At 44.3% G+C, this 11,784-nt stretch overlaps 1 protein-coding gene across 1 annotated transcript in view; it reads right to left on the bottom strand.

The window, feature by feature from the left end:
* The window catches only part of ARID3A (AT-rich interaction domain 3A), a 56,713-nt gene extending 45,302 nt beyond the window's left edge, over positions 1-11,411 (bottom strand). The window contains exon 1 of the mRNA XM_042441905.1: positions 11,185-11,411. The gene's annotated coding sequence lies outside the window, so the exon portion shown is untranslated. The remainder of the gene's footprint in view (positions 1-11,184) is intronic.
* Between the last annotated feature and the right edge of the window lie 373 nt (positions 11,412-11,784).

The raw sequence follows: 11,784 nt of genomic DNA, 5'->3' as shown, positions 1-11,784 counted from the left end.
CTATCCATCATCAGGACTCCGGGAAACCATACTCAGCTATGTTTTCACTGCACTCACTATGAATTTTGCAAGCAGTTGTCGTCGTTGTGTGTCATCAAGTTGTTTCCAACTTCCAGCAACCCTAAGGTGGCTCTGTAACAGGGTTTTCCTGGCAAGGTTTGTGCAGAAGGGGCTTCACACCATTGCCTTTCTTTGACACTACAGTATCTCTAAATGGTAGAAATGATGCAGTGCGACATCACTTCAAGGACTGTCACTTCATCCTACGGATCCCTGGGATTTGCAGTGTTGCACTGTCTGAAGCCATCTCTGCCAAAGAGGGGCAGTGCCTCCCCAAACAACACATCCCAGGATTCTGTCAGAGGAAGCCGTGGCAGTTAAAGTGGTGTCATACTGCATTATTTCTACAATGCAGATGCATCCTATAATCATAGGGTTGGAAGTGACCTTCAGGGGTCATCCAGTCCAAACCCCCGCCATGCAGGAAAACACAACCAAAGCAGCCCCAACAGATGGCCTGAGAGAGTGTGACTTTCCTAAGGTCACTCCAAGGTTTCGATGGCCAAGTGGAGATTCAAACCCTGGTCTCTCAAAGTCTGACACCGAAACTGCCAGTACATGCTGGCTTTCAAGATTTGTTCAGACAAGGTTTGCCACTGCCTTCCTCTAAAGCTGAGTGTGACCTGCCAAACCTTGCCAAGAAAATCCCATGATAGGTTCCCCTTAGGGTCGCCATAAGTCAGAAATAACCTGAAGGCATACAACAATTACTAACAACATCATCATCATCATCATCATCATTAAAATCATCTAACCTCCCTTCATTAATAAAAATAATAATAATAATAATTGAGATCATTCAAAACATCTCCCTCCAATTAATTAACAAAAAGCCTCACCATTTGAGGCTTTGATTTTTGGAGATTATTATTATTATTATTGCATTTTCAGCAGAGGGAAAGTAAACAGATGCAAATAGATGTGAATTTGTGAAGGCAAATGAAGACAATGATCCTCAGTGTGAATGTGCAAATCTCCGCAGCAATGCACAGAATACACTTGCGTTTCAACTAGCCCCTGATCAATGCACACTGGCAAGTTCAGTGAACAAACAGTGACACCGCTAGATGCCAAGTCCAATTTTCCTGCAAAAAAAAAAGAGGAGCAACGTCGACACAAATACTCCTTGCGCACGGACAAAAATTATGCGCAAGACCAAACATGCCCCTAGGAACATCTCACTCCAACATTTCCATCTCCATAATAAAGCCATAACACGCTCGGGTTGGTTTTTTAACAAGCAATATGACTTTTATTTATTTATGCACTCTTTGCTAACCTTGAAGCCATGGGCAACAGCAGAGAGAGAGAGAGCACAAATGCATTCCTTCCTAGAGATTAAAACCTCATTTGAAAAATCCAGCTGGGAAACCAGTTTTGCAAAAACCAAACGCTGCCCTCAGGAAATTGCACAAAAATGGAGCCAACCAGTGCAACCTGGGAGGCCTTGATTTTGCTGATGATTTAAATGAGGCTAAATATTAGACTGCCAGCTCCAAAAAAAGGCTTTGCGTGCATGGATTTTGGAGCAAAAAAGGGGAGAGGTATTCTAAAACTTTTGCAAGTTAACATAGGTCTATGGGTTGAGTCCAAAACTTTGTTGTGCGATTCTGTGCCTTCAAGATGGCCAGTGTGGTGGAGTGGTTTGAGTGTTAAAAGACCAAGGTTCGAATCCCACCTCGGCCACAAAACCCACTGGGTGACCGTAGTCAAGTCAGCCTCAGAGGAAAGCAATGGCAAACCTCCTCTGAAGAAATCTTGCCAAGAAAACCCCAGGATAGGTTGACACCATAAGTGGGAAATAACCTGAAGGCAGACGACAACAACAAGATGGCTTGCCTATCACAGGGTTGACTTAACAAGATTTCTTCAGAGGAGGTTTGCTGACAGTGCCTTCTTCTGGGGCTGAGAGAGTGTGGCAAAGACTTCTCCAAGAATCACAAATGCTGCTGGCTCAGGGTTGAGTGTTTCAATCTCAAAAACAAGTAGCATAACAAGAACTTTCCCATGTTCTGGCTTGGGCTGCCAGTTCTCCGGAGGTCATAGGATCCTAGAGTTGGAGGAAACCCCCAAAGATCATCCAATCCAACCCCCTTTGCCCATGCAGGAATACACAACCATAGGATCCTAGAGTTGGAAGAGACCCCCAAGGGCCATCCAGTTCAACCTTATTCAGCCATGCTGGGATACAGAGAATCCTAGAGTTGGAAGAGACCCCCGAAGGCCATCCAGTTGACCCCCTTTGGGCATGCAGGAAGACACAACCATAGAATCCTAGACTTGGATGCCATGCAAGTAAACACTATCAAAGCCTTCCCTGGACAGAGGACCATCCAATCCATTTCAAAACCTCCAAAGAAGGAGACTCCATTGTCCTCCGAAGCAGCGTATTATTCTGACTGTCAGGAGGTTCTTCCTAACATTATAGTGGAATCTCTTTTCCCATAGTTTAGATCCACTGCAACGTGTCCGAGTTTCTGGAGCAGCCGAAACAAGCTTGCTCCATCCTCAATAGGACACCTCTTCACATATTTACTGTATATACTCATGCAGAAGTCTAGCAATTTAGGGCAAAAAAATGACCCCAGAAAACCTGAGTTGACTTATCCATGGCCGGTCAACGTACGCAGTGTATCTTAACTCTTATTTAAAAGAAGGAACCATCCCCTGGCGAAAATAAGTATATATCTGTCCTGGAAGCACCGACTCCCTCTACTTTGTCATCCACCCAGCCTTAAAAGTAAGCACCAAAAGTTATGTCTGCTGGAATTTTTTAGGTTCTTTGACGTTCTTTTGCTTTGCTTCATCCTTCAGATCCTTTGCTATAAGGCACTGAATTTTACCCTCAACTTATCCACAGGTCATAGCAAAATCCATAACTTTGGCCCCAAACCTTGCCCTTGACTTATACATGAGGTCGACTTATAGTTGTGTACGTATGGTAACCAGGTTCAACCAAGGAGGGCGAAACGGGGCTTTTGCCCTCACTCAGCCTCAGAATGGAAGGCTACCAACATGCCACTTAAATGGGATTTACAATGTCCGCAACAAATTAGACCCATTTTACAGACCGTCTGCAAAGCAATGGAGGCCGTACCTTGGTTCCCCAACTGCCGCAGAATCCTTGCCAACTGAGCACACATTGACGGGAAGTGCGACATCAGACGAGACCGTAGCCAATCAGGAGGCTCTATTCCCTGAACTTGCGCATCTGCTCTCACCCCACTGGCTACAGCACTAGAAATAAATGGAAAGGTAGACACATTTCTAGAGCTCTTGTTGGTGGGATCTTGGATGATGTTGTTTCGTGGGGTGGCGCAAAGCCTAGCGCACCTGGAAAATCCCAACTCTGGCTGTATCCCAAGGATGCAAATTGAACCACTGGGTCCTAAAGAGTGAATAGGGACCCCAAGGGTCATGTAGTCCAACCCCCATCAGTTATGCAGGAATCTATAGCTAAAGCATCCATGAAAGACAGCCAGCCAACCGAGGCAGTCCATCCACTGCCAAACAGCTCCAACAGGAAAGATGTACTTCTGAATAGTCACCAATTTGAACCCATTGGTTTGTATTTTAGTTTCCAAACTTTGAAAGAAGGAGACTTAACCAAGACACTACATTCCATTGTTAAACCGCTTTTAGGGTCAAGATTCCTCTACTAAATTTGAGTTTTCTAGTCCTTGGAGCAGCAGAAAACAAGCCGTCTCCATCTTCTACACCTTCATAAATTTGTGTGTGTGTGTGTGATTAGATATGATAGATCCCTTCATAAACTGAGAGATGGCTGTCATGACTCTGAAAAGTAGAGAACTGCAGCCCAGGCCATTGCAGACAGGATCAATATGCCTTTCCATGTTAAAACAGAGAAGAGAGAAGGAGGCAATAAAAGGGAATGTGGCAATAGCTTTAAGACTTAAGTAATTTTTATTTTTGCTTGAACTTTCATAAGATGCAGTACAGAGTGAGATGAAAGCCTCAGCTGTAAAGCATGTATATATGTATATGTATATGTATATTGTATTTATCTGAAGATGCCAGCCACAGCTGCTGGCGAAACGTCAGGAATAAACTCTTCTAGAACATGGCCACACAGCCCAAAAACCCACAAAAATACATATTTATATAGTTGTGGGGAGGAAACAGAATTCAATAGGAAGCAGAAAGGTGCAAAGCCTGCCCCTTGCCATTTTATGACACCATTGTATTTAATAGGATCTTGCTATCCATGTGTGTGTCTCCTGGAACCAAACCCCAGATGATACCAAAGGCCCATTATATTAATCTATGTAATATAATATTAAAATATGTAGTGCGCAATGAAGCCCTGTCTCGATTCATATCTGCTAATTCAATTCTGCTGTTTCACTTCTTACTCTTCCATTGCAGTTCCCTTGTTCGAGGACTGCGACCTGTACATCCCTGACTGTGAATCCCAGAAGGCCGAAACATTCTGCAATAGACCCTCTTGCAAAAGGCCACTCGTTCCGAGTACAAATTACAGCCAGCCATATTTTCCACCTCATCAGCTTTTATTTTATCACAAGGGGAAGTAAAATCAAACTGAGAAGGAAGGATGACGACTGAGCATTGGATGACAACCATGGAGGCCAGAGTTCGATTCCTGGCTTGGCCATGGCACCCTGCAGGTTAGCTTGGGCAAGTCATACTCTCTCAGCCTCAAACAAAGGCAATGCAAACCTTCCCTGAACAAACCTTGCCAAGAACCCCCCATGATAGGTTTGCCTTAGGGTCACCATAAAGACTTGAAGACATGCAGCAACAACAGCCTTAGAAGTCCCACTCTCTCAGCCTCAGGGAAGGGCAATGCAAAACCCCTCGGAAGAAATCATGGCAAGAAAACCCCATGATAGGGTTGCCGCACGTTGCAAAAGACTTAAAGGCACGCAACATCAAGGGAAAGTCGGCATTTGTAGAGGGCAAGACTTCGTTGGAACAGTCAATTTTCATCCCCAGTGGAAACTTTTTAGGCTGTTTTCGTCCCCACCTGCAAATGCCCCCCATCCCAAAAAATAAGGGTATTATAGTAATAATCCCCAGAATGCCCCTGCTATCATGGCCCCCCTAAAGGAGACAGTCTTTTTACCAAAGACTTAGAAAATGGACCAGAACCATGCTTCCCAAACTCTGGTCCTCCAGTCTGCAAACAGAGCTTCCAGACCCTTTGGGATGAACTGAAAGATAGACGCTGGGAGCATGAGCTTTCTTCTTCTTCTTCTTCTTCTTATTATTATTATTATTATTATTATTATTATTAAAATATTATTTTGCAAAGGAATCTTGCAGCTCCTTTGACAAACTTAAAGACCCAGAAGTTGGTAGCATGTGCTTTGATATGACCACTATTGTTGTTGTTGTTATTATTATTATTTATATAATAATATATAATATATATTTGAGATGAACTGAAAAACAGCAGTTGGCCGCATTAGCCTTGATACAAAGATTATGATTATGGTTATGAAAAGGGATCTTGCAGCATCTGTGAGACAAACTGAAAGACAAGTTGGTCGCATTAGCTTTGATATGATGATGATGATGATGATGATGATGATGATGATGATGATGATGATGCAAAGTGATCTTGCAGCACCTATCAGACGAACTGAAAGAAAGAAGTTGGTCGCTTCTGTAGACTCGAGCCTCCTTCCGCAGATGCAGGTTTTTGAAATGTATTTTTAAAATAGCTTTTTAGAAGTTACTTTTTAAAAATAATATGCACTGAAACGTGGTTTTAAACTAAAGCATGCATCTGAAGACAGAGGCTCAAGTCTACGAAGGTTTATGCTACCAACTTCTTTCTTTCAGTTCCTCTCAAAGGTGCAGCATGATCCCTTTGCAGACTAACATGGCTATTATATCTTTGAATCTGAGACTTCAGTTCCCAGAAGCCCTAGCTCATCTGGCCAACAATTAGGAATTCTGGGAGCTGAAGTCCAAAACATCTGGAGGATCAAAGGTTTAGAACCACTGGATTAAAGCAGAGTTTCCAAAACTTTGGTCCTTCCAAGTGTTTTGGACTTCAGCTCCCAGAAGCCCTAGCCAGTTGGGCCAACAATCAGGGATTCTGGGAGTTGAAGTCCAAAACATCTGGACAACCAAAGCTTGGGAAACATTGGACTAGAGGAAAACCTTACCAAGTTTGCAGATGATGCAGAACTGGGAAGCTAACACACGAGAAAACATATAATGGTGAGCTATGTTGGCCATGTAGCATAGTACAACATCCACAAGCAATACCTTTATTGGAGTAACCAAAAGGCACAAAATATATATTGCAAGCTTTGAAAGCTCCACTGGCTTCTTCACCAAGGAAAGGTGTTTAAAAGCATACAAGAAAAAAATTACAATGCTGTTTGTCCCAAGCCTGCATTTTGTCAAGATGTGAACAGAATCGAAAGGGACCTTGACGACCTCAAAAACTGGACTGAAACTCAAGAATATTTAGCACAAGGAATGAGTAACGCTCTGGGTGTGGCATGGAAATTTACTACCCAGAGAGAAAACTACTACTGGTCTTGGTGGCGGTGTGCCTTCGAGTCACTTCTGACCTTTGGAGACCATAAAGTTTGCCACTGCCTTTATGCAAGGCTGAGAAAGTATGACTTGGCCAGGGTCTGAGCAGAGATTCGAACGCTGGGCTTTGTGATACTCCTCCTCCTATTACTATTACTACTTCTTGAAAGCTGCCCAACTACTTTATCTTCATATCCTTGAAATCTAGATAGTACCTTTCCATGGCTGGGTGCAATCACTCCCAACACCATCATCCTCGACAACAGCGATAAAGACGCTTGTTTGAAGGCTGGTCGCTGGCGTCAGACTAGAGAAGCTTGTTTCTGATCAGCTAGCAAACTTTTTGGCTCCAATTTCTGATCTCTTTTAGTTCCAGCAAAGCCAGCATCATGATTCCCAAACTCTGGTCCTCCAGATGTTTTGGACTTCAACTCCCAGAATTCCTGACTGTTGGGCAGGCTGGCTAGGGCTTCTGGGAATTGAAGTCCAAAACACCTGGAGGACCCAAGTCTGGGAATCACTGACTGTGACTCTGGAGACCTGGGTTCAAATCCTTTCAAATCCTGGCTCAGCCACATAAACCTACCAAGTTGCACTCTCTCAGCCTCAAAGGGAAGCAAAGGCAACTCCTCTGCAAAGACTTGAAGCAACACGACGACAACAATAGTGGCACCTTGGAAGAGTCTATGGTTCCATGAATTGGCCACACAAACTCCAAAATTGTCCACTTGTGTGGCTTTCTGATGCTTCAGTGTACACTATTTAAATGGCCACTTTTGTAAGTTTTTAACTAGACTGTGCTTTTAAGCTGCTTTGAGTCCCAATTTTTTTGGGGGAAAGTGGGATATAAATAATGACAGCACACATGCAATATTATTCTTATTTTATTAATAATATTTTTATTATTTATATTATTATTATTATTATTATTATTATTTGCAATAATAATATTAATAATAATACAGTAATAATGATAATAATACTGTTCAAAATATTATGTGCAAAATCACCCTATGTAGAAGAAACTCTGGCATAATTCTGCAGGCTGGGCAACGACCTCTCGAGACCCGGGTTCCGAATCCCGGCTCAGTTATAAACAACCACTGGGTGAGCTTGGGCAAAAGTCACACTCTCTCAGCCTCGAGGAAGCAACAGGCAATGAAAAATCTGCCAAGAAATCCCATGATAGTTTTCCTTAGAGGCCCACGCAAGTGAACTTGAAGGCCCACACAACAACAACAACTTGTTTATCCCTTCCTACTGAGAGCCATCTTTAAATATCTGAAGGGATGCTGTGGTGTAGATGGGGTGAACTATTTTTCTGCTGCTCTCCGGCATCTTCACTGCAGATTTAATGCAGTTTGACACCACTTAACTGCCTGACTCATGCTATGGAACTTGGGATGTGTAGTTTGTGAGATTCTTACCTTCTGGGGCCACCAACAAAGGACAATCCCAGACAGTTAAAGCAGTGCGATGCCACCCAGGACTTTTATAGTCAGCAGCACAAATGGGACTTGGTGAGCAATTTAAGAGGGGAAAACCCCCTAACAGTTCCCTTTTGAGAAAGTCCACGATGTCCCAATTTGCCCTTGGTATTTTGGGCAGGAGCAACCTGGGACAGTCAAGGAGACAACCAAGAGCATTTGCACCCATAAGTCCAAAGAGGAGCCTGAAATGCAAGAAATGGAAAAAGGGAAATGACAGGCCACTGTTGCTTGGCTTCCAGCACTGATTTATCAGTGGCAACGCAGATGCTTGCTCCCTAATCTCCATGTCCGTGTAATGGCAACCCCATTTCATAGGTTTTCTTAAGGAAGGCATGCCCAGAGAGGGTGTGTCCGTTCCTCCTCCAAAACAGAGCCTACATGGTCCCCCCCTCCAGGACTAACCAGGGCTTGGCCCTGCTTAGGCATCAAGATCAGAGGGATCTGGTGCCTTGCGTGAGGGTGTCTAGTGCCTTCATGTGTCACCTTCAACTTATGGCGACCCCTGAATTTCATAGGGTTTTTTCTTAAGGAAGGATAACCCAGAGAGTTTTGCCAGTTCCATCCTCGAAATAGAGCCTCCAATACCTGGCATCCTTTGGTGGTCTCCCCTCCAAGGACTAACCAGGCTGACCCGGCTTAGCTTTCAAGTCAGAGGGGACTGTGCTGTGTGTTTGCCTTCAAGCGCCGCCTGTTGACTTTATGACAACCCAGAGACGTCATAAGGATTTCTTAGAAAGGGTACCCAGAAGTGGTTGTTCTTCCTCCTGAAAAGAGCCTCCAGCACCTGGTATTCATTAACATCTCCTCTTCCAAGGACTAACCAGGGCTGATCCTGCTTAGCATCCAAAATCGAGGAGATCTGAGTGTGTCTATGTATGGCCTGCACTATCACCTGTCACTTATGGCGACCCCATGAATGTCATAGGGTTTTTATAAAGAAGGAGCATCCGAGATGCTTTTCTTCTGAAATAGAGCCTCCATCACCTTGTATCCCTTGGTGGTCTCCAATACCAAGGACTAACCAGGGCTGACCCTGGTAGCATCCCAGATCAGACAGAATCTGGTGCATTTAGGGTCTTTAGGCATTCACAACACAAATGTTAAGGAGTGGGAACTTTCTTTCTCCCATACTGACATTTCCACCAATGGGCCCACAGATCCCCCTCCATTGTTGGAAGAACACACACTCCTGCCATCCTCCTTGCAAATAACATGGGTCTTGGGTTTGAGTCCAAAACTTTGTTGGGCGATGTCTGCGCCTTCAAGACAGCCACGTGGCGGAGTGGTTTGGAGTTTTAAAAGGCCAAGGTTCGAATCCTACTTCGGCCATGGAACCCAACTGGGCAAGTGGGCAAGTCACACCTCTCAGCCTCAAGAGGAAGCAATTGGAGCAAATCTTGCCAAGATTGCTTAAAGGGGTCGCCATAAGCGGGGAAACAACTTGAAGGCACACAACGACCAAGACGGCTGTCCCTATCGCAGGGTCGCCGAGCAAGATTCTTCCACTGCACCAACAAAATTAAATTAACATTAAACATTAGCAACTTGGGCAGGAAAGACTGAAGTGTTTCTTGTTTTTTTTCCTCATCCAAGGCACACAAAAACAGTGGTTGAAAATGCCACTCCAAACACAGGAGGAAAAAAAAGAAAGAAACCAAAATTCATATGCCATCAATTTTTTATTATTATTTAATTTATGATTTTTTGCAAAGAAGGCTTCTAGAGCAAAGAAAGGCCCATGAATTTGGGAGGAAAGAAAAACTGGCCTGGAAGAAAGAAGGGAAGGACAAAGTCGGTTGGCATCTGTCTCACCGAAATGCAAATAAGTCTCTGTTGTGAAGACACATGCTCTTGTAGCTGAGTTTTTGCAAAAGAAAGCAACCAAATCATAAATTTATAGATATATATAGATTAAGGTAGAGCCAAAAGAGCCTTTGGGTGCCACCCAGAGAGATCTTTGTGTGCATTAACTTGCATGGCCCAGAACAACGGTACTGTATTTGTTTCCACCAAACCCAAGAGTTAAAATAGACTAAAATAGCAGCTGCCAACAATCCATCAAAATGGTTAACACAAGGAAGAACCTTCTGCAGCCATGTTTTTTTTTCTGGGGTGGGGCAAAAAAGTGAAGGAAACAATCCCTCCCAAAAAAAACTAAAAACAACAACAACATTTCACTTTCCCTCCATAGAAGCCCTGCAATTCCTCCTAGGCAGAAAGACATGCAAAGTGAACCATCTATCTTCTCTTCTTTCTTTCTTTCTTTGGGGGGGGGAGGAAAGCTTGTGACCAGAAGCTCTTATAAAAATGCAACCCAGAAAGTTTCTTTTTTAAAAGAAAATGCACCCCCTCCTCTTTGTTTTTTGCCCCCCCCCAACGCTCCCCAGATTTTCTGAAAAGTCTTGGCCTTGCAAAGAAGTTCAAAGCCAAGAGATTCTTCCAAGGGAGGGGCAAAGTTTGGGGTTTTAACAGCAACTCCCCCCTGATCCAAGAGGGTTTGGACTCTTTAAAAAAGGTTTGGCTTTTACAAGGGAGGGGACAACCCTCCTACCACATTATTGCCTTCCTGCCCCCCATTGCAACTGCCTTCCCCATTCCCTCCCATTGCAATTCCCAAATGCAAATTGCATTGTGTTCTCCACTGCCCTCCATTGCCTTGCATTGCATATTTCCCCATTACCCCCACTACAATTGGTTTCCTTCCCCAGTGCCTCCCATTGCAAGTTGCCTTCACATTCCCTCCCCCATTGCCATTCCCGGCATTACAAAGCAACCACACCCACCCCAGCAAAAAACACAACCTTTACAAGGGAGGGGGGCTATTTAGTTGCAAATTAAAGAAAGCATAACAAAGTACACAACACACACTTTTATTTGCAAGTAACTCCATTTCCTTGCTTCCCTTTAATTTGCAAATGGATCCATGTCTTGCGTTTCTTTTCCTTCAATTGCAAACAAATACTACTAACTCCCCTTCCCCTTGCAAGGTATTTTTTTGGGGGGGTGGGGGGTGCTTTTCAGTGCCTGGGAATTGCATGTGTAGTTGTGTCTGTTTGTGGGTATTTGTGGGTCTTTCCCCCCTCCCCCACTGCTCTTTTACCTTGCAAGGAGGGCTTTGGGGGGTATTCCATGCTGGGCTGGATCTCTCTCTCTCTCTCTGATCCCAGAGGATCCCTCCTTTGGGAAAGGTGGCCTTTCTTCTTGCTTGCTTTCCTTCCACCTTTCTGTCTTTCTTCTTCCCTTCTTCCTAGCCAGGCTGCCAACTGCTCCCCTTTGCCAAGGGAACTTTCCTCCTTGCAGCAGCAGCAGCCGCCACCCAAGCCCAGGATGGAGTTGCAATGTAATCAGATGCAAATTCCGATCCGGTGAATCAGGGCCTGAGGAAGAGGAGGAGGAGGAGGAAGAAGACCCCAGGCCAAGGGACAGTCGCCCAATGCTCGACCCTTTCAGAAAGCGTGCAAGGAGAGGGAGCAAGGCACCCAAGCAAAAGAGCAAAGGCACCCTCTTCGCATCTAGACTAGAAAGCTGGGCCAAAGTTAACAAAATGAAATTCAACAGGAAGAAATGCACTTGGGGCGGAAAAATGAAATGCACAGATATAGGATTATGGAGGACACCTGGCTGAATGAAACTACATGTGAAAGGAACCTAGGAGTCCAAGTAGACCACAAGTTGAACATGAGTCAACAGTGCAAGGCGG

This window comes from Sceloporus undulatus, chromosome 10 (assembly GCF_019175285.1).
Source record: "Sceloporus undulatus isolate JIND9_A2432 ecotype Alabama chromosome 10, SceUnd_v1.1, whole genome shotgun sequence".
In the NCBI taxonomy this organism is placed as follows: domain Eukaryota; kingdom Metazoa; phylum Chordata; class Lepidosauria; order Squamata; family Phrynosomatidae; genus Sceloporus; species Sceloporus undulatus.
This window is presented reverse-complemented; position numbering and strand designations above follow the sequence as displayed.